Source organism: Centrocercus urophasianus, unplaced genomic scaffold (assembly GCF_019232065.1).
Source record: "Centrocercus urophasianus isolate 14NV4802_14NV808 unplaced genomic scaffold, USGS_Curo_1.0 seq_17, whole genome shotgun sequence".
Taxonomy (NCBI): Eukaryota; Metazoa; Chordata; class Aves; order Galliformes; family Phasianidae; genus Centrocercus; species Centrocercus urophasianus.
This window is the reverse complement of record NW_024884722.1, coordinates 27,024,140-27,049,948: the sequence shown is the minus strand read 5'-3', so window position 1 is coordinate 27,049,948 and position 25,809 is coordinate 27,024,140. Positions and strand designations below refer to the sequence as shown.

The following is a 25,809-nucleotide window of genomic DNA, read 5'->3' as shown; positions in this document are numbered from 1 at the left end:
AGAGTGAGTAATCTACAGTCAGCTGTTCCAAACAACAAGCTCATATATTAATTACATCTCCCTAAGCATAACAATTTGTCATTTGTTTTCCTGCTAAACACAATTTTTATTTTTCTCCAGTAATAGTCCTTGAAACTGTAAAAACAGGGATACTTTTGCGACTGTTAGAATTACCCAAAAATGACTACAGATTATCTACACAGTGATATCTGAGTTTCCTCTGTATTTATATAGAACTATGCTGCTGTATTTATATAGAATTATGCTGTTGAAAAAAATTGTCCAGCAACTGTCCAGCATTGAGAGAATGATGAAAAACTTAAGGAGTTCTCCATAAAAATCAAACTGAAATAGATTTCAAAGCTAGAATTAAATAGAATGTAGATGGTTTCAGAAAAGGGTATTTCCTGAGTTATTAAAACACTGAGTCCAGGTGACAAGTAACAGCAGGCATAGATTTGCTAACAAAGTATACAGAATCAAAACATAAGAAATCTCATGCTGTTAACTTATGTCAGTGTTACACTGATGAGGTCAACATTTATTTTAAAAACCTCCTACCATCTCTTAGCAGAGAAACAGTCAAGGAAATACTTCAGTAAACACATTACTCATACAGACACCTTTTTAAACAGACACACACACAAAAAAAAATCATGATTTTATCAGTCTTTATTTGAATAACAGAAAAGTTCAGTTTTAAAGCTAGGTTTTGCACATACATAAATCCTATTTTCTTTATTTGAAGACTTAGGTTACTTAAAAAGTGTCTTCCAACATTTTGCTTAGGCTAAGTACAGAGATTTACTGTAACCTGGAGTTCTATCATTTAAAGGTTTTGAATGCTACAAAAGCATTTAAAAAACAATTCTTTTTGTGCACTTCATACTCTACAATGAAAGTACAAAATCAAGTACATAAGCTGACTTAGGTGTCTGAAACAGTCTAGGCACATCACACAGATACTGAGTTAATATAATCTACTTTTCAGCTGTGCAGCTTCTGAGATAACTTGCATAGCAATTTCTGTGATACATCCACATGACGTCGTACTGTGTCACTAGACACAGCCTCAGTGACCTACCACATGATCTCATTCAACCTGTCCTGATACAAGGTGTGTAGACTCCAGATACACAGTGTATATCATGCTTATCTGCAGGGCCAGTTCTGAGTAGATGCACTCAGTCTTTAACTGCTCTTCAGCTGAAAGCGTTGAGCATTAGGAGGGTTACCCTTACCTGAGAAAACTAGTTAACAGCAGTCTGGTAGTGAAAGACCCCTTCATCTGCTGGGGCAACCAGCAATATTCATCTTATGAAGTCATCTCCTTCCTTTTCTTGAAAACTAGGTTCTAATTGGAGTCCCAATAGCAATACAGAAAGTTAGTTTAATAGCTCATTTGAAAGCTTCTGCATCTGCTGCTCACATGAAGGACCTGTGGCGGTTAAGAGGAACAGGGACAGCCAATATGCATTGAGCCTTTGGGGGTACTCCCGCAAAGGGCTCAGATGGACAAAGGCAATGGGCTAAGGGCTTTGCAATCCTGACCTCATGCACACAAGCACGCTGGTAACAGTATCATTGCAGGAGTTTCTGCAAGACAGTGACAAGCCTGATCCAAGACCTTAACATCTACAGTAATAGCCAGGGAAAAGGACACGTTCTTCATTTTTTGAGGAAGTAGCAGCATCAAGGAAGGCTGCAGAACAAAAAAAAGAAAAACATCAGCAGCAACTGTGCTGATGGACATAAGGTTTTTAGGAAGCAAGAGCAAATGGTCTTCTTCAGCAATGACTTTATCCAGAAAGTATCATAAGGAATAAATGTGAAGCAGCACTTCCTGCACTCAGAGTCTTTCTTGCATGGCCAATGTTTGCAGTCATTAGACTGGAGAGAAAAACTGCTGCTTGGACAAATTATGGCATAACATTTCTTCAGTTGGTTTACAACCAAGTGACTGTGCCATTCCTTCAAAGAGAGTTAGGAAAAGTTTTCTTTACTAAGTTCTGCTATCTGAGGACACTAGAAGCATTACTTAGAAAAAAAACAACGCAAATAAACCACTGTCAAGAGATGTTCTGGAATACAAAAGAAACTATATGAATTAATTAAAGAAATTTATGATGGCACCTTACTTTAAAGAGAGTGAATATGAAGTCATTTGCAATGGCTGCTTTTCTGGGGAACAAACTTCATTGTAAGTCTGCTAGGGAATTGCAAATGCCAAAAGGCTCAGGTATATTCACTCAAGGTTAAGAGAACAAAACCACAACTATTATAAATGCCTACAAAGGCTTATCTCAAATTCCAAAGGACTTTTCTCCTATTCTACCAGTAGGCTGGAAAAGGGGACCTCCTTTCAAGTTCATAAAGGCAGTACATATAGATCCTTCATCTGAACAAGATCAACATTCTGTACTGTAAAACAATCCAAATATCAGCTCTCTGTGAACTCATGTCCCTGTGCATCAACTCCTGTGGCCCCGCAGCTAAATAATCTAGGCACAGACCTGGACTTTACTCTAGCAGGGCAAGCTGTAAGGAGCATACTACCCACCCTGAAGCACTGATTCACATTAAGTTTGTGATATGCTCTGATGACTTGGGGGGGGGGGGGGGGGAAGGTTGATTAATTAACTGGGATTCTAAATCTGCATTCTGCAATTTGTATTTCCTTCTATTCATTTTTCCAGTTTTATGACAACACACATTATGGTTCCATTTTTCACTGTCTGCAGTTAATAAAAGTATGTGTGAAGTTGTTTTTCTACTGAAAAGTAAATAATACTAATATTGTGAAGTGCGTTTGTTCCATTTACATTTCAGAATTCTACATCTGACACAAATTTCTAATATCAGTTCGTATGCTCTGCAAATTCACTGTTAAAAATTAAAGCTGACTGGGAAATGAGGGATTTCTAGACATCCAGAGGACTGATGAGAAAAATAACAAAAACCTTAAACCTTCAAAGTGACAATTTCCACTATCTCCCTACTGCCTCCCAAAAAATAAAAGATTTCCAATAGTATAGGAGGACTTGCATCCATTGGAAAATCTGTTCTACTTGTAACAGCACCATCTATAGAACATGAGCACTATTCATCCCAGGGAAGTAACTTGGATGTCATGTAAGTAACTCCTGATCATCGCTATTGGAAGCAAAATTGCTGAGTAACTGTGCTACAATCAGATAAAAACAACTAAACTGGAAAAAAAAAAATGGAGGTAGCGCTTTTAAGATGTTTCCATGCATAGTTTACTGGTCTCATGGCACTGCGCCATTCAGATAAGCTGTAGTTAAATACACATCCACCCTATTATTTCTATCACACGTGAATATATTCACACAGAGCCAAGTAAAATTGCAAAAGCACCATTAACAGAAACTGACATGACATTTTCTTCTCCTAGAAGATGGGTTTGTCACTCATAAGCACTGTAGTAAATTTAAAGGCCAAGAAAAACAAACCAAGCCTACCATAAAAAGAACAAACAATTCTGAAAACCAAAACTCACACTGTATATGCATACATACTATGACAAGAAAATAAAAAGCCAACAAATGCCTTTCTAGAGGAGAGCATCTTTGTGTCATTCCAATTAACAATGAGCAACAAAGACAGAAAAGTGGCTGTTCTTTCTAATTGACTGAAGTAAAATATGTCTCTGACCAATTATATTGTGAATGCACGTAATAATATGAGGTGTACAAACTGAAATGGAAAGGAACAGACACCTGGAGTTTAATATTGCAGTGACTGCAAATGGCCCCAGTCATAGCCTACTCAAGATTTTAACTTTTTTTTTTTTTTTTTTAAACAAAATGGAAGTATGAGAAACTAGGACACAAATTTTATTTCGCAATAGAAATCCCAAAGCACTGAACTCCTTAATTTGCATTTTAGCAGAAATTAATCATCTGATCAGTTCCCAGGCACAGCCTACCAACAGTCTATCTCCGCTCTTCACTCTTGGCTGGATATCTTCGGTCCAGAATCCTGAAGTAAAATAGGAGCAAAGATGGAATTGCTAGGATTGGACTAAAGCAGAAAAACTGAAAACAAACTATTGCTGGGATCAGTCCTTCCACACGATCACTGCACCTATATTCTGAATCCCAGAAGGTTCCTGTGTGAACTCCATACCTTTTAAACCAAGCTACTTGGAAAGGTTGAGAATGAAAACCTAGTGCTGGAGATTCTCCAAAAAGTCAAGGATATGCATTAGGCATACTTAAAACTCCACTTTCCTGAAAACATCAATATGAAACAGTTAGGAATTTAATGAAAATAATTAACGTTGCACATTCACTATAGTCTGCTCTCTTACGGAGGCTCTTGCAGTCATTTTTCAGAAAAACAGTGGTTTCTATACTAGTTCTAACAAAACTAGCATTTCTTCACTAAAATAATTTCTCTAGGTTTTGGTACAATGGCAGCTAATTCCATGGCTAAAAAGTATAACTTGCTTTTGGTTTGCTACTTCTGTCATGAAAGGAAATACTCTTTCAGTCACAACATTGGCACTGTTTTCCATGAAGTACCATGCCTTATTTGGCATCAGGACAACACTTGGCACTTGATCCAAAAGTACCAAAATTTACTTCATGAAACTGGCATGCACAAGAGTTACATATCCCACAGTTACTTCGGTTAATATCAAATCAACTTAATTAAGCAGCAAGCACAAGCACTTGATGATGAATTACACTAATATCAGAATATAGGGGTAAAAACCCTAACACTTAGGAAATCACTTAGTGGAAAAGAATGATTACAGAGTACAATAAATACTTTTATTTAGAACGTTAAAAAAAATAATCAGACTACCTTCTAAAAAAGCATACTTCTGTTGAACTAGAAATAATGGAGCTGGTTAAAGAAATCACAGGGTGAGATTTTCTGCCTCATGCTGTGGAAGAGTTTAATCACCATGACTCTTCTTAGCTCTGTGTGCTATGAATTTATGAATTTCAGATAAGTTATGCATGCTGTGCAAATTCTGAAAGAAACTGAAATGCTTGGGAATATCGGCACTAATACCTGAGGCAGCTGGAACTTGGGGAGGTGCTATATTCATATCAGAAGGTGTGATCACAAAGGTGTCAGAACAGGGACACAACAGAGAAAGAGTGTGATAATTTCAGGTGGGCAACAGTTAAAGAATTCTGTAAATGTTGGCACGTCTATACCCAGAGTTACAACAATCTTCCTGCTGAACATTCCCCAGAGGTGGATTCAGCTCAGAATATTTATCCACCTCAGAAGCCCTGCTGTTACGAAATGCAGAGCGTGTGTTCTTATGCCACTATGAACTACACAAAGGCAACTATGGAAGATGCTAAGAGTCAGGTTAATAATTTATTGACTGTATTTTACTGTATTTACTTGGTTTCATAGACAAAGAGAAAGGAATAATTTGATGCTCTTGGGAATTCTGAAGAGTAATCTTCAACACTGATGAACTAGACTGAAGGGTAACTACCAGGACACTGGCAGCTGCTTTGGGAAGCCTAGTGGGAAAAAAAACTGCAAAAGAAGTTTCTCTAGGAACTGATCTTTACTATTAATGGAAGCAGAAAACACAGCAACGGAAAATGTGATTCTGGAAGAGCTGTGTTATTTACTAGGATTTTTCTTTCCTGACACTTGAAGTACCTTTACCACATAACTTTGCAAAAAAATCCTGCAAAAATAAACCAGTGATTGCAACTCGCTACAAAAGAACAACCTAACAAGGTCTTCTATTTTCAACCACGTTGTAAATTCCCACATGCAAGAAAACCACTGTGGAATCGTTATTTCCAGGATACTTAGAGGAGCTTCAGAAGCACTTAGAAGAAGCAAAGCACTGTACTAGCACAAAGCACTGTACTGAAGAACTTCTACACCACAACTGGTTTTCATCAGCCAGATCAGACTGAACATACACTCCATGAATACACAGAGAGCTTTAGAAAGTGAGTTATTTGGCAATGGAAGAACAGAAAGATGGTGAAGGTTAAGAAACAGGCGTGCATTCACTTCCTAATGTTAGACTGCTCTTCTGAAAGTTGAAAAAAGCTGTTTGTGAAACAAGCATGTATACCAAACCTATTCTGTAATACCACTGCAGACACTTGGGAAAAAAGCTTAGCATAGGAATAAAAACACCAGGAAAGAATTGCAAGAGTCGGCTCCAGGCCTCACATTACTCATGGTAAAGAATCAAGTGGCATTGCTTTAAGAACCTAATTCTCTTAATAGCTACTGGTTCACTAATCACAACTCATGAAACAGCTTGCTTTCCAGTTTATAGCTAGAATATAATTCAAGAAGGAGCAAGATTTCACATGAAGAACTTCACAAATGACAGAACATAGAGGAGGTTTCTTTCTTCCATTTCTATAGTTGCTGGTGAGGGTGAAAATAGAGTTTCATAAGATGAAATGGAAATCACATTAAGGTCTGCTAGGCTGGCAGGAATAGGCACTTGCCTAGCAGCTGCACAAAATATCTATTGAGCACAACCATCCTACAGACTACTTACAAAGCCCCTAACAAAGGCATCAATCAATCAGAAAAAAACAGAGATGCTCTATGGCAGAAAGCGGGACAGTCCAGCAACTGTCAGAACACAAGAATAGCAGCAGTGCATTGCTGAATCCTGAGCCCTTTCTAGCTTCTGGTCATCTGAATTCTGGCTCCTCCCAACCGCCGGTAATCCTATGAACAGGTTTTCTCCTTACTTGCTCTCCAACTTTCCCATTTTGCTACTCCCCCTTCCAACAGGCCTTCTGGATTAATATCTTCCATGCAAAAATAATTAGATGGTAAGAGATTGGGAAGACATGGAACTATCATGATAATTTTGATTCTGCTCTTCTTGCTTACATTTTTGCTCCCCAACCTCTTACTATTTTAACAGTAAAAAGGCAGAATATGAGAGCCAGGCCCTTACCTCACGCATAAAAGGGCTCTAACTATAATTGCTGATTCTACACAACTACTGAGAAATAAACTCAAAATTAAATCCTACTAAACAGGTATTTCTCCTCTCAAACTCTCACAGCTCCCTGAAACAGCAATAAAATTGGAGGCTGTTCACTGAATGGCATGTATGCACAAAATAAGCTTGAAAAGAAACAAGCAAATTTTGGCTGGCTGAATGCCACCTGTGAGGAAAACAACAATTCCTCTCCTTGCAAGAGAGGACCAAAAAGATTCACGGGGCTTTAAAACACCTTTCTTTAAGCTATTATATCCACTCCCCACAGTGTAATAGCTTACTTGAATGCATTTAGAGAACTAAGTTTCTGTACAGTAAACAGAAACCACGCTCACCCCCACCATCTTTTGATTGGTATAAAAGCAGCTGAAATAACGCAAAAGCAATTTGCATGATAAGCCAGAGCTACATTTTTAAAATTAAAATATTTCAGCTTTAATTAGTTACAAAAACTGGATTTTTTCAATTTCTTACATTGTTATCAATTGCTTTTTCACTGTCAGATCTTTTGTAGGTTTCCTTCATTTGCTTGGACATGATTGAAAACTAACTCATCAGCAAGTAACAAGTTGCATCTTGGAATAACACATAATGGAAGTGTCCCCCCACTTTATTAGGGAGGATTTGCCTATATTAGCTGGAACTTTGTATTCTTTATCTTCTAGTCTTCTCCACATATTGGAAGTGAAGACTAAATGCTTTGTTTCCACCTCAGGTATGAAAATTCATGGATGAAGTGGTTATTCACAGAGGCTGCAAACCATCTGCGCACCCCCACAGCTAATGCACATAAAACAGGAACCTACCTCGTCCATGGAACCAGGGCAGGCAGCCACACCTCCAGCACAACAGGACTAGCCATCCTCCCAGCCCTCTCCACCTCAAAGCAGAGTGGTGAAAAATCTGTCACTGTATCTAAGAGAAATAAAAGCAGCAGGAATTCTGAGGGACTGCACTGTCATGTGATTACAAGATCTGGCACACCAGCCCTTTGGGGACTACTCACAAGCCATACAAGGTTCTAAAAAGTGGCCACCTTCCCGAAGCTATGAGGCTACAGTTAGCTTCCTGCACCTAAAGAGCCTGCCTCTCCAATAGATGGTACAGTTGAAGACACATGAATGAAGAAAGTGGACAAGTTATTATTTAAGCTTTCATGTTCTCTACGAATTGTACTGAAAAATTACCCTTATACTGAAGAAAAATACTGCATGACAGTAAGAGACTGTATTGAAAACACATGTGATATTGAAGAACAGCAAACTGAAGAAGGCAGTCAGAGAAGTGAGGAGATGGGCAAATTTTATGGGCAAATGCATAAACACTGCAAAGTGTTAATCAAGCATGTTTCTACCTATAACAAGCTCATGCTATACAATAGAACATAGTGTGAAAGCTTTCATATGAAGTGCAATTCACTGCAAGGAGAGAACAGCAAATTTTGCTTCCATTGAGATCAGGTTCTTGCTTAAAGTCTTCACACCTGACACAATGTACCAGTCAGAGAGAATAAAATCACTCTTCTCATTCTCCGCCATATTTTCCACACTTATACATCCCTGACAAAAGCAAGTCATTTTCAAAACATTTCCAGCACTGATGTATCTGATTCTTTGAAATAATACATACACATAAGCCACATAGAAAGCTTCAAAACTCTGTATAAAATTTGCAGCAACTAATGCTTATTAGCATATCTGAAAAAGTGATTGCTATTGATTTATCTCATCAGATACATAGATATACTGGAAATAACAGAGAAGCACAGCTGACAGTGTAAAGTTCACTGACAGTCCTGAAAAGGACAGAACAAGCTCTGATGAATTGCCACTCACAACCCCAGGCAGAAGCATCCATTCTTAAATCCATATATACAGGAGTTCTGATTTATGGATACAATGGTTATAGGAGTAAATTTTAAGTTTCCTTCCCACTGCTGCTACTTTTCAACTGCATAACGGACGTTGTTATCCTCAACTACCTCACTGCAGTTCCGAGGAACATATGTTCATTAGCTCATGCATTAAGAAAAAAAAGTTATTTTCCTAAAGGTGATTTAAATATATGTTTTTTCTTAAATTCCACTGAAGTAAAAGAGCCTAGAAAGTAAAATGTTCAATGTATGACTTCTTTATCTAAGAAATTGCACGTTTTTCATTTAACACTTTTCCCCTCTAAAAAAAATTAAATCCTCTACTATTTCCAGATTGACTTTTAAGAAGTTGATTAGAGTAGACAATTAACTACCTAGACTTAACCCTACCATTGTAAAGTCTTGCAGACAGTAGAACATAAAAGGGAAGGCAACAAACGCAAAACCAAGAAGCATGAACTAACACGTTATTCTACTACAACAGAGACACAGCAAGGTAACCAAACATGCCTTGAGAATATGCAACGGTTTTAATGGCTGCTAATCCTATGATGGTGTCTGTCTTTTATAGCTCATCCCAAGGAACACGTAACTGCTTCACATCTTCATGGATGGCATTTTTCTTTTGGGCGACACTGGCATCATTCTATTTTATGCAGGCAGACTAGACAACAGTCAGAAATCTCCCCTATCTTACAAGTTTTCCTTCATTCTTTCAGACTTGGTTACTCTTTCACTTATTCAATTTAGCCTTATGTAATGCAGGTTTCACAGGATCAGATGTACCTGTCTACATGGTGATAAATTCTAAGAAGCTTGCAACTGTTAAGCTTCATACCCTTGCTAGACTAGGGAAAAATCATCAGCTGCTTTCAGTGCATCCTCTTACAACTCTATAAGGATCATCCCAGCTACTTGAGTACCATAGAAAGGTAAATATCTTCCATATTGTATCCCTTTACTTTGAGAACAGTTGTAACACCATGGAAAGCACAGCAATGACAGCAGAACAGCAAGGTCCCAGGCTGCAGCAAGTGAGGATTTGTCCAGATACAACAGCTATGGACACAGAAATAAAGGAAAGAAGCTGCTTACCTTCTGAAAGCTTCAGGTAGGCAGGAATCTCCAGCAAGATACCATCCTCTCCACTGTCAGTCCTTCAATGAAGTCTGGGAAAGGGCGTGGATCTTGCCTCCACCCCTTGCAGTCACTCAGGTGTACTGCATGCACCTGAGCTCCCCAGGGTTGGCCCTGCCTTCCCACCAAGTGCTCAATTACTGGTTCAGGCCATTACTTGACATTTCTGCTATACCATACACCACAAATGATGTCATTTGATGCAGATACCCCAAGTATAGGGAACAACTCTTCTACATGCTCTGAAATCCATCATCTACAATATCCTGCATTATCCTCTCAAACAGAGGTAATCTCTGTTGGTTGGTTAGACTGTATGTGACCAAAGGCAGTACAGATGTTATGACAGCAGACTACAAATTGAGCCTTCTTGGGTTTATTCCCTTCTCTGTGATTGGCAATGACACAAGCAGTACTACAGCAACTCTGAACTACTCAAGACCCAACAGTGCAGAAACAGATAAAGTGACTTACAACTGTGGGGAATTAAAGCAAAAAACAGTAAGCAGGTATTTCTGGACATTATTTACTGCGTAGCTCCAATTACACTGAATAGTTTGAAGTCAAAGGCAGCAACACATGCCTCTCATTACAGCAGTACAGAGACATTTTGTCAGTGGCAACTTTCCAGCACTGTAATAGAAAACGACTAAATCCTATGAAGGATGGACACTATTCAGTTGTAAGATAGCAACTAGTATCCTACATTTTGCATGTACGTAGGTAGGATGCAAGCTTGCTGATTGTTTTGAGCCTTTTTTGTGTTCTGTGCTACTTTACACCTCTCTTTCCTTTTGCAGACTGCATTGTTTTTGCTGCTGCTACATCACCTCTAAGCTTCCCCTTGCTGATCATTGTCCTCTGGCCAGCTCTACTTCTCTTGATTCTCAGAACATTAACTGTCTCTTCCCTACTATTTCAGCCTTTCTACTTCTGCTGCTCTGTCTGAAAATTCAATCTTCCAAGAAGAGATTAGTTCTACCAGACTAAAGAAAGGAAGCTAAATACCTAAAAACTGCAACATTTAAACTCAGATAATTGTTGCAAAGATTAATCTATGGCTACCAAAAAAAAAAAAAAAAAAAAAAGGTTAGTGATGAAAAGAAGAGTCAAGTCAAACCAAGCTTGGTTTTATTTAACTTTGCTTTAATTACCACATTTGGCACTGGAGACCAAATGTTGGGTGCTTTCTTTTGTTTTTTGATTTTAGCTTCGGCCTTAAGACAAGAATGCTTACCAAAGTAATACTGAATAACCTTATGTCCACAAAAGCAATAACATCATATATGTAATGTTGCAGGAAATAATTCATGCAACAATTTATCCAACACAAGGAAGCTTTACTTGAAATTATGTTTTCAGCCCAGTGTGTTACAAATTCAGTTTGAATTTGCCAAATAATTGCTCTGAAAAATGATCATAAGAGTAGATACTCTACTTTTATCATCTCCCTTTGGTATTACAGCTGCACATCAAGACCTATAAGACTTTGAGAAAGATATATTCTCTTTTTCTTCGCTGTGAAAGAAATTGAACAAGCATCTCCCAGATCACCAGATAAAAGCTGATCTTAGTACAGATTTCGGTCCTGAACCAGCAGACAATGGATTAAGCACAAAATTTCCATACTACATTCAGATAAGTTGTTGTTACATCTGTCATATGAACTATTCTGGTCTGCACACACACACACACACAAACACACAGAAGTTAATATATGGAGAAAATATGCTATTACTGAATTAAGGAAGTCAGAATACAAAGGAAGGTCCCTGTTAATTCCCTGGTGAGAATTATGTGCTCATATTAATAAGCAATCAAACACTGATGAATGCATTCTCAGGTTACTTTTCCCCTTCCATACACTTTTCTCTATTTCTACCAGAAAAAAAAATCTTCATTTGTAGATCTGTACAACTCCAGTCACACCCTATAACGGCATCTCCAAAGCAGACTAATCAGCTCTGCTTCCTGCCTGCAGTATATTAGGTCATGCTTCCCCCGACAGCCCTGCTCTCCAGACACAGTGCACTTCAGTCAGACAGCGAGGACAAATTTGTTCTTCTCCAGTCAATCTATATTAAGGGGCTTACACTGTAAAGCAAAGGAAGTGAGGAAAGAGGATACGAATAGATTAATACCATTACTACTTGTAAATGATCCTGGGAAATTAAAAACAGCCTCCTTGAAAATTTAAAGAGACTGATGCTACAGGCATCCACAACAGAGCAAAAGTGCCTGTATCTATTAGACATAGTATGCATAATTGAAATTGTTTTCCCCTCATTTCTGTAGCAATAAATTTTGCACTTGGGTAAAGGTCTCCTTTCCTAAGGCACAAAAAAGTATTTTCATGCAGAGCAAAGGAGAGGGTTGGATAAAGTATCTTCACACATTTTTTAAAGGCCTTCTACAGACGTCTCTTAATAGATAAAATAGCTGCTTAAGTAATACACATCTCCCACTCCCTCGTATACCCATACACATCTGTTTGTTTGGTTAATAACAATGCTATTAAAAATTCTTGTTTATGTTTAGATACTACATTGAAATACAATTCCTCAAAGGTTTTATACTTATAATCAATAACAGCTAATAGTCAAAATAAACTGATAAATTGCAATGAATACATTAATGAATACAGTTCTAATTCTTTCTTTTTCTTTTCAAGCTTTGAGCAGTTGAGCAGAAAGCAGTGTTTGTACCCTCAGTTGAACTCGCTCCTTCTAGAAGGTCAGGCTTCAATCACACCCTCCAGTTTGCATCATGCAAATTATTTTGCTGATACTGCTGCATCAAAGGGGCCAGGCTTTGAAATGTTTGTTGCCCCATCGTACCTTAAATTCCTACAAAACCAACCAAATAACCAACAAAAAAGCCATCACGCTATTTTCTGTGTACAGCTCTTTGGTTGTATTAACACTGGTAAATGTGAAGATGTACACTAACAGCTGTGCAGTAAGCCAGTGCTACGAAGCATGAAAAGTGTCACCAAAGATCACCTTTTTGGGTGCAGAGAGAGAGGAAATCCCAGGAACTATCATCATGCCTTCTGGCTGTTACAGCAGATGAGAATGCTTGTGCCTTGGAAAGGACATGCCAAGAGCTGAGCAATGCTAAGCTCTAATGCTCTAGCCACACCTTGTCTGAACATAGCTGAGGTTGTGGCCCTATGTAGGCATGCAACTCAAATTTGGAACATTTTAGAGATACAGTTGGTGGGGTTTGGGGCTTTTTTTTTTCTTTTTCTTCAGGCCTGGGGTTTGATTCTCAACTTTAGACTGAAGTGGAATGTACCTTGCATCTCCGTAAGTATACAGACCCCATAATATTTCACAGTGCAATTCATCACAAAATGAGCTGCCAGCCCTGCCATTTTGTACTGCCACAGAAGATTTTGCTGAGATGGCTATTAGTGCTAATGCTCATCCTGGCAATGGATCACACTACTGAACAAATTTTCTTGCTATAATTATTTGAATTACTTAAAATTAGTGAAGTGCCAATCCTTTGTTCTGTAGAGACACAGGCATTTTCTAACAAACATCAAATAGAGTTCTCCTAGTCAACCAAAATTGTTTTAGGGGGCTCCAGGGACACATAATATTAAAAGCCACTTTGTGCATTGCTTAAGTCATTTTCAAAAGTCCTAAGGTGTACAGTGTTAAAATAGTCATAATGAAATAAATGCTTTGAGAAAAAAATAATATACGGCAATGCTAAATAAAGATGTGTGAGTACAGAACTCACGTAATTTCCCAAAGCTAACAAATCACTTGACAGTATTTACACGTTCAAGAATCACTGGTATGCACTAAAATACAACACCTGGAAAGAGTGACAGAGTTTAGCGGTAGTTTCTACCTTTCAGTACAGCCTGCCTGAGATGTGCACCCTTGCCCCCTGTGAAGCAACGGAAGTGTTGGAGATAAGTCAAAAATTTAAATCCTCACCGGATGAACCATCAGCTGAGTTTAAATTCACTGTTGTTACACACCCACATATCATGTTTACAGGTCACAGGAGGTCCTGGCTGTAAGCAAGCTACTACTTCCTGAGCGGTTATAGAACCAAAGCTGCAAGGGAAATCCACTGATTTCTCAACCTGCAGTGAATGGCTGCTCCTATATTCCTAGCAGTTCCTGAATTCTCACTTCTAAATTCAATGGATAGCTCAGATATGAAGACACAAAAATACTGCAGATTAATAGTTGCAGAAAGTGCTTCAGTGTCTCTGGCAATTTCAAATAAACATAATATAAACTATAAACTGGACATGAATACTTTTAATTACAGTGACTGGTAAGCAAATAAAGAATCCCTGATTTTCAGATACTTATAACTTAAAAATACAGCTTGAGCTGAAAGACAATACATTGTCACATCCTGCTATTCTCACAGGATCTTGTCTCTATTTTTAAGACTATGTTTTAGAATCACCCCACACAACTGGGGCAGCAAATGCTACTATGCCAGTCCTCGTACACCACACACATTTGGTAGCTGTTGATATCCATTCATCACAAGTACAAAGGAACAGGATGGTGAATACAGATTTGGAAACAGTATGTATCTGCTTTTACTGCCTTAAATATAGAAAAAGAGGCAATAGCATTCCAGATTTAGATGATAACCCACTTTCAAGGTAGATGCCCCAAATTTCCTCTTCTCCCTCATCCCAACTCCCCCAAAATAATCATTGACTACATTTTTACTTCTCAAATTGGATTTTTTTTTTTTTTTTTTTTTGCAGCCACAAGCTTGTTAGCAGGCTCTGCTCCATTCAGATGAAGCGTGAAGGTTCCACAGACCTTAGAAACCTATAAGCCTCAAAAGCTTGAAATACTAACATTCACAGCTAGAGGATAACACTAGATTTGGCATCTTAATTATACAGCCTATACATTTTCAAAAGCATACTTTTTTGCCCTCAGTGCGACAAGTATAAAACTGCTGAAGACAATCATTTAAAGCCATTCTGTAATATTTCGATATTACAAACCACTTTCATGCTGGCACTATAGTCACATTTATCTTATAGGAAAAGAAGAATGACAGTCATGTAAATAAGGGATTTGGTACTGCATTACTGTGGCAAACAGTAGTGAGACACAGTAAGGGCTCTCTGTTTCCATGCTTCCCTCCCAGCCCACTGATCTTAATGAAGAACACACTTCTTTGGAAAGACTACGCATTTGAAGTCCAGGCAACCACACCATCCCAAGTTTATTGTTGTTTCCCCAGGAAGTAAAGCAAGGACATTTTGCCTATCTAATGCTGAATCATAATTAGAATAATACAATAGCTCTGTATTTCTTTTTGTTGATACTCTTTTTTCCTTTGGTGTTAAAGGACTAGAAGAATGATGGGTTTATTTGTATCTTACGATTATTATATGAAAGCCTGGCCTTAGAAGAAATGCATAATAATAGCACTGAGTGAACAAGATGGCATTTACTTATTTTTTGGACCAATTTAATTTCTGCATTAGTGACTAAATCCGAGCAGCGTACAATATGAATCAAGATATGATTCATTCTGCAATGAATTAATATGCATTAACTTAATGAAAAAAAACAACAAAGGTTATTTAAAAATTCCAATGGGGTGTGCATGTTCCCGGGATAAAATGAATCAGACTATACAAAATTTCAAGACAGTCTCAATTCTACAACACAGTAATTTTGAGCTCTTCATGCCTGTGGTTCAGATGTGAGAACTGAGTGCCTGCTAGAACTTTACATGGCTATTCCACATACCTATTGGGTGGAAAATGCAACCCCTCTGACCAGGAAAGCAGCCAGGACTTCTCTACCTGCTCCCCTCAATGTTTGATTCACATCAGTATTATTACAGCTTGACTGGCTCACTGTACACAGTGATGCTGACTCTTATGCTCAGCCAATGGCCAGCATGTGACCCATGGGCCTGGGTTCTCCAGCTCATACAATCCTTCTTCAATCCCAGTAGTTTACCACTATCTCAGTCTCACCAAGAGCAATGGGAATGCTCCTTAAACACTTTCAGATATCATCATCATTACAGTCCATCAGTTGTAAGTAGCTCTACACAAGATGGCATCATTTCAAACACCAGTGCTAGGTAAAAGACTGTAATGCTACTAGGGTTGAACTACCCCTCCACCTAAGACTAACAACCCTCACCACTCTTGGTATAAATTACATAATCACTGAAAATTGTCATTAATGCAGCATCTTCATTAACATTATTTGGTTAGAAAATATGATAAAATAATGCAAAAGGCTACTCTTCTATACAGTTTTGAATGAAGTGGCCACTTACAACCTTAGTCCCTAACTAACCTGCAGAATCAATTGCGTTTTTCTGTTTCACTTCATTGTACATTTAGCATCACAGTTATAAAGTAGAAATAGCTCAGACATGGAATCTTTATCACTGTGGCTTTTTAAAAATACACCTTATTGATGCACATACACATTCAGGTCTTTAAGATATTTTCTGTTGAAATGCAGACCTGCAGCAAGATGAAAAGTTAAACATTTGGAAGACAACTTGCAGTAATGATAGAATACTTTAAAAAAAGAGAAAAGTAGAATTCCTGAAAAGATCAAGCCAACACTACAACTGATTCTTTCAGCCTCTCCTGTTCTGTACATGACTAACTACGGCAGAGATCTTGATTCAACTTATTAGACATAACACTGATACTATCAAGTAAGGGGAGAGGTTACTGCAGAGATAGAAGCTGCCTTGAGAAGAGGCTCAGCAGAACATTCAGTTATGCCCTTCCCAGCAGGCTGAGAACAGATACTGCTTTGCTGCAGATGGAAGTATCACACGTTTTCTGAAATAAAGTGAAAATATGTCCCAAATAGCTACTTCCTCTCCTGCTTTCCCCACATTCTAATTTTAAGTCCACTCCTAGTTTTGTTGGATTTATCTGTGCATGCACTCAGCTGTATATCTAGCATTATGAATGGCAAAGCATGGCAAACCAGCATTGTAATAGTCATTCACAAAAGTGGGCTGTGATGCATTTAAAAAACTACATGGGCTATGCTGGGCTAAGTAAGTAGCCTGATTTTAAAACTGCTGAACAGACAAGCAACTCCCACTCTCCAGTGAAGCTGCTGAGTGCTAACTCTTAAAAACTCCATAATCTCTGCTTCTAGTTTGCCTTCTGAACATTTTGGCTTGCCACAAATATATATTCAGTACAATCCCTTTTATGAGACTAAATTAAACACTTTTTTTGTGGCACTCAATTACACCAGTTTCGTAGGGGCAAAAATTCACATGCTCTGTTTTAAAAACCAATACTTTCAACTTGTAGTATTCTGCCCTATCACATTTGAAGGTAGCCTTTGGAATATTTATTGTTTAACCATGCTTCACTAGACATCTTGAAATCTTGACTTCTTTAAGTTTTAAGCAGGAGTTAATGGTTTTGTGTGGTGTGTTTTGTTTGCTTGGCTTCTGTTTTCAACATTTTGCATAATAACTCTAACCCCTCATGATTACCATTTTGTTGCCTATTTTAGAATGAGTCCTGTGCCTCCCAGCTGTAAAATGGCTTCAAGCAGAATTGGCAAACATTAGAAGTCAAAAAAGTAACTCCACTTGACATAAGACCTCCAAGCCATATTTTACAGGCAATGTATTACTGCTTATTTATTGTCTAGATTAAGTTACAATTACAGAGAAACAAGAAAATGCACGAGCTCAAATATTCTACTTTTTTGCCCTCATCTTTCCAGCACTTGCTAGACAGACAATACAGATACTGAAATAATGTATGTATATAAATTCTCTATCTTTTTAAATCCAGGAGAACATTTGAAAAAAGTTGCAAATGCAAATCCCTGATTCAGTTACCAGTATGAACTCCTCTAAATAAAAAAAATATTACTTTTCCTTCAAGAAAAATCAGTATTGTCCTTTCAGTTAAACGGGAGAAAAAGAATGTTCATACCGTTGTTCTCTCTCCACCAACCCAATACAGAGATAGAACAGTTTTGTTTTGTTTTTTAAAGGGCAGAGTAACAGAACTGATCTTTTCTCAGTAAACCCTTGAAATTGCAAAACTGCAATTTGATTTTTAAACAGTCACCTCAGAATCACAGCACACACTGCCATTATTTCACGTCAGCTATTCAAAAGCAACCAGGTGAACACTCCCCATCACAGAAGGTTAATTTCAGACTCCCTGTTCAATATGAAGTCCTGCTAATCAATTGCAAAATAATCTTAAAAGTTTTAACAATTTACATATGGTTCAGTACTGACAAAATAGGTCAATATTTAACTATTAAAATTATCTCAGGTGGCAAAGGTAACTAATAAGAAAAACAAGTAGGAAAGTTTGACATCAACCACACTCAAGTTTCATTTAACAGTATGCATCAGTCATCACACCATTTCTGAGGACACTCAGGCCAGATTTGAGAAGCTTGCTACAGTTTAAAGCAGTATTTGAGTGCTGCAAGCAGATATTTCTCCAACTTCATCCTTATATTTGTTATACTATAATCTTCAGATTCTGAGGGGCTATGGCATACTCAGAGAAAAAGAGATTTTCAGTATAACATCTTTTTCATCACTTTGTAGTGTAGGTATTAAAATAAAAGCAGGCATCTAAAACTTTTCCATACAGGTGGTTGACTAATTACGTCTAGAAATAAATGCTGTACTCTTTTAGATTAGATAAACATTATGGTATCAAGATAAAAATGAAACTAAAAAAGTAACACTTCTGGAGTCATCTTGAAAATTAAATTCACAAAAAAAAAAAACAAAAAACAAAAAAACAAAAAACCCCAGATACAGTATCCTTATGGAAAAATTGAAAGACTGCAAAGAAGAAATGCTGACATTGGTAACTAAGTAAATAAGTAGCTTTGTTGTTAACTGAAATTTGTTCTCCTTTTAGATCCCTCTACAAAGGCTTGGACAAGATGAAAAAAGGCCGGCCATTCACAACCACTACAACTAGGACCAGTTGGGATTTTTTTATTTTGATTTCTGAGTGTACTCAGTAATTTCAAAAGGTGAGAAGAAAGATCTAAGACAGCATACATTTATTCCTGCACCTGTTACTATTACCATGACACTTAAAAATAAATCAGAATATTATAATGCAGTAAACTAATCTGGCAGATCTGTTGCTGTCTAAGACAAAATTGAGGAAAAGGGAACAAGGCATACACTGGCAATACTTCATTCAAATCCTTTCCAAGATCCAAGTATATTGCAGAGTAAATGGTAGAACTAAGAGTATATGCAGGACCTATGAAGGAAACACAGGAACAAAGCGGTAAGGTGAGCACTGTGGGCAGAAAAGGCTCTTGTTCTCCTACCCCACCTATCTTTTCCCATCCTCCTCAACTTCTCCTCCTCTCCCCCTTCCCCCAGAATCACCTGCTGCATGTCACTTTTAAAGTACTTAGGAGTAGCTTTAATAAACAATGGAATCTCTGAAAGGTGGCTGGCCTGTCCTTCCTTTCCCCACTGTCCTTGACAACAGCTGTAGCCACAGCCAGCAACACTGCAGGTCAGACAAGCATTGCTCCTCTTGTGCTGCATGGTCTGCCATAACATGAAGTGGCATGTCCCCCTTTGCGCTATTTCAGATTAGAGCAAGACAAACGTTTTACCAGCAGCCAGTTTGCATGCCTCATACTCAAACTATCTTGGTTATTAGCATCCTCTCACTTATGATTACTGATACTTGTTGGTATGCATTGTAGTCCATCAGTGTCAAATAAATAGGTCCCCTACAACATAATCTCCAGAAAATGAGCTGCATTTAGCTGCAGTTTACAATTAGGTGTCTGTGCATCATTCTTTGCTATCTGCTGATAAAAACACCTCTGTGCTGCCCTTTCACTCAGACCTTCCACTATAGGGAATAGTTTGATGCTGCATCCACAGAAGCTTTTCCTGTCAAGGCCATTGCAAAGAGCTGCTGACTGCCCCTCCAACCTGACCCTGACATCAGGGTCAGTTTTGCCACAGAAATTTTTCCTTAGAAATACAACCATATGCATGTAGAAATGGGAGGAAAAAAGCCAGAGTGATGAGCAGCATCTTGATTTTGTTCTCAAGTTTTTTTGTAACCAACACATAGATACAGAATTGTGAGCAAATAGAATATTTAGAAAGGCTAGTGGTACAGCTCAGAGGAAACTATTTCATTGCAAAGAACTTTTTATTTAACAGAACTACAGATTTTCACATTATTAATATTTTAGAAATACGTACATCTGTGTAATGCAAAGGAATGGAGTAGATAGGGAGAGAAAAATCCTGTATTAGATCCAATCATGAGTACAAGAAAGATGATCTGGAGGGTTAAGTAAACTGAATATTTGTAGTCGTGGGCTCTTATTGCACAGCCAGACTCAGAGATAAGAAGAATAGAAGCACACAGCTGGACTCGTGAATCAACATAGACAAACAGCACTGAAGTGTTTGGTCTCAGAATCACAGCTTGAATTTTTAGAGATCCCTTGTGGAGACAGAAGTTGAAATCAATGATCTTCAGGGGTCCCTCTCAGCTCAGGCTATTCTAGAGTCCATGGTAAGAAAAAAGGAGGTTGACTCACAGAAACTGTTAAAGTAGAAACAAAAAATTTCAGCTGTTCTTTCAGGTTTTTTTTTTTTTCCTTAGATGAAACACTAGGGGGCGTAGCAGAAGAAGTCTTCATCCCACTTAATCCAGCACCTGGGATTATTTTGTCCAATTGCTAGCTCAACACAAATGGACTCATATTGCTAGGATTTGGGAACTTTCTAAAGAAAACTTCAAATGCCTCTCCTGAAAGATTATTTTTTTCTATTTCCTGACAGATCATTTGATATAAAAACAAAACTACAAAGTTCTCCCCTAAAATAGTAATTTGCCAATGATACAGTAGTGCTAGTAGGTTCAGTTTACATTTGGTTAGGCTGCCACTGGTGTAGCTACATATGACCACTCGTACAGCACATCTCAGAGCAGGGTAAAAGCAAAAGCTGTGATTCTTGAATTCAACTACACTCCTAAAAGCAGCAGGGGAGGTTACAATATGCTTAAATGTTATCCTGAACAGAGTCAGCCTTAGATTTTAACTTCAGTTTCTTTTAAATACCATCATGAATGAGACTGTTTGGTGCTGCTATTCTATTTTCAAAAGTTCCATTTTCAGGCAAGTAGCTCCTACAGACCCTATTGCAAATGTAACACTTCATTACTCTGTAGTTTCATCAATATCCATGGACATCCAGATATCTTATTTGATTTCATTTTCACTGCCAGTAGCTGATCAGATACCTCCATTTATTGAGTAAGTTATTGATGTGATTGCATTACTAAATCTTTAAATTATTGAACACATTACAATTTTCATATTTTCAGAGTATTTCTTTTGTAATGTACATGAAAATATAGCTGGCTGCTGAAATCTGCTTCAAGAACAGGACTGTGAAGACCTTGTTTAACCCAAGCTTACTATAGCTGCTTTGAATCTTCTCTCAAGTATTTTTGTTAAGACTACCAAAAGAAGTAAGATCCTTGCCATTCTTTTCATCTGTCTTCCTTGACAAAACTGCAGTTTTAGATTAGCTAACAAACCGTATTTTGGTGGAGTCAATCAACATTCTTGTTGTATACAATAGCTGTTTTCTGTTACTTGGAACTATCACTAGAGTAACTTATCCTCACCTTACTTCAGATCTCTTCTTAAAGAAAGGACAAAAATACATATATATGTTCTGTAAATATATTCCAAAATACTATAAATCTTTATTCTCTCCTAGAGGTGTTCCACTAATAAGGTGTGTTTAGATATGTGCTAATCTTTCAGAATGACTCTGAACTGAAAGTAAAGCTACCATGTTCACCTGCCCGTTTTTCCCTTTCAAAACTACTTCAGCTAATGTTTCTAATGACAGACTATTGTTCCATACCAAGCTGCCAGGGAATGCCAGATAGCTGCATGCAGCTGCTGTGAAAAGGGATCTAATGAGAAGAGGCACAGTGCAACATAAGCAGTACTGAAGGAAGAGGTTAATTACTTCAGTTGTCTCTGAAACTCATCAGTTCATCGATTCATCCAAAGGAGAGACACAAAAATTATGTAACAGAGACACAGGAAGAGCATGAAATGTTCCAAACTAAGCTTTTTCAAAAATTGAATGTTTGTAAAAAAAAAATGAATTTATATAAGAAACCACTCTGCTCCAAACACAAGCTTACCAACTGCAGTGCTTAGCTAAGCGAAACAGCTGGATTCCACTATGGCTTAGGGTGGACTGGCATCTTCACCTTTAGATTTTTATATAAAAAGACAACTAAATGAAGCCTTTCGCTAGAACATATCCGTCCAATTCAATAGAGCATGAGTGGAACCTGCTGCCAGAATTACGCAGACCATCTCCGATAATACGTTTTCAGTTTGTAAGCTAAACTGGCACTGTTCTATTCACTATGGCTTTCCCCATAACTCCACCCTGGTGTTCTACTACTAATACTTTACTAATGATACTGCTCCCCAGCCACAAATAAAAGTAATTATGTAGCTTATTATTATACTTATTATATTATACTTATTGTTATGTTATTTAATCTTATAGCCCCCACTATCAGGATAGCTACATGTTCTTCAGCCCAAGTATGTACCCAGCCAAACATAGATAGGGAAAAAAAAAAATAAATCAAAAGCCAGCTGAAGATAGAAAAACTAAAAGGCGGCTGATGATGGTAATGTCCTGTCCATGCTCCCAATGAAGGAAATGTAACCCTGGACAGTTCTGAAAATCCCATTTCTGCCACCTCCTGTTCAGCCAGGCCCTCCCATTCCCTACCCACTCTCAGCCCAAGAGAATTACAAATTCACATAGCACTTGAATCACTGAGATAAGAAGCATCTTAACAAGACTGTGAAACCACCTCATTCAGAATCTCTTTAGAAATATTCTTACTTTCTCTTTTAGAAACCAATAATCAAGAATTATATGAGGCAACTTTGATTAAATTGATTAAAAGTATCAACTCTCCCTTCATTAAGAGGCCCTCCATAAAACACACCATTAAGGGAAGTTACATAGATACCAGCTAGTAAAGCCGAACTTTGGTGGTTTTTTTTACTTCCCGTTTTCCTATATTAGTTCATTAAGGAAAACAAAAAAGGAAAAACAACGTAATTCCATAATGATAACCAAAAATAGGAGGAACACAGCTTACAGCGATCTGATAATTTTGACATTACAGTACCCTTGCCTCAAACTGAAAGAAAAATAACACCCAAGACAGCAGTACACAGCTGTGTAACAAATACCATGTAAAACTGATTACCCACCCCTGCCCCAAATGGCAGTTTTAAACAGAACTACGAAACACTAGTGAATAACATGAAGCATTGAGTTGCTTTATGCCATTCCCTTTTAAAAAATAATGACTCATTAAAAAGTATTCAAGTCAATCCTTGCTTATATTCAGTTTGCTGATTTGCTACAGAGAATTCTCAGCAACCAGAATCACTTGTAGGCACAAAACTGAAATGATGGTGACACCTAATCTGAAGTGTCTTACAGGTATTAGTTACACATTTCATTTAGATGTAACAAGACACTGTGTGTATTACATATCAAAGAAGTGGTAAATAAAATTTCTCATTTGTTTTCCATTCAGCTAGCTTATGTCTTCTTCAGCATAAAAGAAGTAAGGCAGGATTTGCCCTGTTCTTCTTTGGGAATGAAAGGGTACCAAACTTGTGCCCATTTCAATTAAAGCAAATACTTTCCGTTGGTTGATACAAAACCTGAGAATGACCAAAGGGAATTTGTCACATTTTTTATTTGATCAGATGTATCATCATTTGAAATAAGGACCTAGTATTTACAAGCTTAGTAAAATTGTTCTATCTCATTAAGAGCTAAAGCCAGAAGCTTTTTGATAAGCGGAAGATCTGTCAGCTAGACACAGTATAGTAGTCCAAAGTTCTCAATGAATTTTCCAAAACAAAGTTTCCAAAATACTTTAAAAAAAGATTAAAATTGTAAATTGCCTACAGTGTAATCATATCTCTCCATTACATCAGAAAAGTGATGGAGCCAGTTCTCTCCTGCGGGGCATTGGCCCTCTAGACCCTGAAATCGCAACACCACCCTTGCTGCTGCCTGGAGGCAGCCAGAGGAGAAAGAAAGCTGCAGGAAGGAAGCTTAACAGACCAATGAATGAATCCATGACCAGCAAGGGCAATGCAGATATCCAGGCTCTTTTGTTTGGAAGGACGATACTCAGATAGCATTTACTTTTCTCAACCTGTAAATCACAGAGTGAAAACATTTTTTATTGTAAAGACATAAGTGTGGTACGTACCTTAACACCTGGCACACCCACCTAAATGCTATTGTTAAGACCTACTAAATTTCATAATTGCATTAGTCACAGGCTTCAGAAAAGGGAAATCCTTCATAACCACAGACTTTTTTTGATTCAAAGGGACATGAAAAAATGTCCATATGACATGAGTTGAAGCTGAAGCAAGCTGAAGTTTATGCAATGGTTTGATACAAAGACTATTACAAAAAAATTTACATCACTTCCCTTCCCAGTGATGATTGCAAAAGTGCAATGTGTAACTGAAGCTCATCCACTGTGTTTCTAATAGTTCAAACCCACTTCCTGTAAACTAATCTAACTGTAACTTAATTGTACATTAAACAATTGCCTGTAAAAGCAAACAATGTGACCTGCACTGCTAGTGCTCAGGTTCTGAAGTAGGAAGGACTGGAAGTCCTCCAATTGAGGTGCCAAGCACCGGCAGTAGCCCATGTGCAACCCATCCCTGAGTGCTGCCTGTTGCATTCATGCTCTACCACACTGCACCCAGGACAGGCCACCAAAGAATCAGATCTTGGTACAGGGAGTTCATTCCTCTGTGTGATAATATGGTTTACAACATACGGGCTCCATTCCGGAGATGGAACCCCTCTGTAAATTACCTAGTTCAACACAAAGAAAGTCTTGAGAGAACAAAAAATTCAACCTAGAAACAGATTTGAGGAAAAACAACAACAACAACAAACAAACAACAGCAACTCTCCTGGAGGACATACAATGAAACAAACAAGATCATTCAAGGGAAGGACCAACTCAGAAATCCACTGAAATGAAAGAAGGAAAAGGCAGCAAATGCCCCAGAAGGTGATGCTGGGAAGCACCCGGTTCTATAGCAGCTGGAAACATTCATTCAAGCAAGCAAAAATCATCACCACAAGGGAAGCAGAATTTGGTGAACTATGATAAAAGGCCATAATCAAAAACTCTGCCACAAAGGGGTAAATCTCAGCCACAAGAAAATATTAAGCTGCAAGAAGACAGTAATAAAACATTTCACTACCAAAAATATCTAAGCTTTTAAGCCATGGGAAATGCAACGTGATCCTATGCTACTTCAGGCACCTGTAGAACTGACCATTTACAAACCTCCGTTCTGGGTAGTCCTTAGCACCCCTGTTTTATGACTAGAGTTTGATATTGGCTGATCTTTACACTGTCTTTCCTCACTTGCGAAGCTTTTGTGGAAAGAGCAGTCTACAGTCAAGTCCTACAGCTTAAGCCCTTTTAAAGGAAACCGATCGTTTAACCCTGTTATTTTCTCCACATTTAATCATGAATGCAATTTCCTATAAAAAGAACTTGAGACAAAAAAAAAAAAAAAAAATCAGCCAAAGTTCTTGTACAGAGTTTCCCTTGTCATACTTCTTGGATCCATACTTCAGAACAGCCAAGAACATTCCATATCTGAATTTTCTGGAAAAAGCTGAAAACTCTAGGATGACG

At 37.9% G+C, this 25,809-nt stretch overlaps 1 protein-coding gene across 7 annotated transcripts in view; it reads right to left on the bottom strand.

Moving 5' to 3' along the window:
* Positions 1-25,809, bottom strand: part of ANK3 (ankyrin 3) — a 344,064-nt gene that overhangs the window by 257,296 nt on the left and 60,959 nt on the right. The gene's annotated exons all lie outside the window — the stretch shown is intronic.